Consider the following 732-nt stretch of genomic DNA (forward strand, 5'->3'; position numbering starts at 1 on the left):
AACAGCTCATTTGGGTGGAACTAGAGCCTTAAAAAAATATAAAGTAGCTCGTGAAAGTGGTGGAGGAGCTGAGCGGCCAAGACTTCCGTCTCTCCAGCACTCAAAAGGGCTGAAATTTTCCGTGTTGCCCCCCGCAAATGTTGGTAACAACGTGCTCGTAGTGAGCTGGCAAGTGAACTTCCAACCATGTTGGTTTTGTCCTTGTATGGCACAGCTGGTGAGCAGATGGTTTGGGCAAGTTCCCCAGTTAGGAGGACGAGGGGAGAGAGAGACCACCAATCAGACACGGTGTCTGAGCAGTTCGCCGGAGGGTTTGGGGACTGTCGCCTGAGTCATCCGAAGGTGCTGCTGAGTGTTTATTCACTGTGGTGAGCATCTGGGCGGAGATCATCCTTCTTGCTCGGTACTTTGTTGTAATTCCTTGGCAAACCCTCTGCATAAAACCCGGTTAAATGCTTCCACCTGCCTCAGCGTCCCGTTGCTCCGTGCAGGATGTGGCCCGGCAGCGCAAAGGGGGAGGCTGCATGAAAACAAGCTGAATCCTCAGCTCAAAGCACACCCACGTTGAGAAGCTTCTGCCAGAATCAATTGCCTGAGCTGTCGATGGAGGGGAGAGGATGCAGCAACCCCGGCTGCGTGGAGCACGTCGTGAGACTCGCCATGGCTGTGCCCGCTGCTTGCGCGGCAGTCACATACCAGCGGCAGCGGAGCAGACGCTGCCTCCAACAGCCT

At 55.1% G+C, this 732-nt stretch overlaps 1 protein-coding gene across 1 annotated transcript in view; it reads left to right on the forward strand.

Annotated features, from left to right (window-relative positions):
- LOC104490242 (gametocyte-specific factor 1-like) overlaps positions 1-732 on the forward strand; it is a gene marked incomplete at both ends in the record, with an annotated part of 2,491 nt that overhangs the window by 815 nt on the left and 944 nt on the right. The window lies entirely within an intron of this gene.

This window comes from Buceros rhinoceros, unplaced genomic scaffold (assembly GCF_000710305.1).
Source record: "Buceros rhinoceros silvestris isolate BGI_N320 unplaced genomic scaffold, ASM71030v1 scaffold18723, whole genome shotgun sequence".
In the NCBI taxonomy this organism is placed as follows: Eukaryota; Metazoa; Chordata; class Aves; order Bucerotiformes; family Bucerotidae; genus Buceros; species Buceros rhinoceros.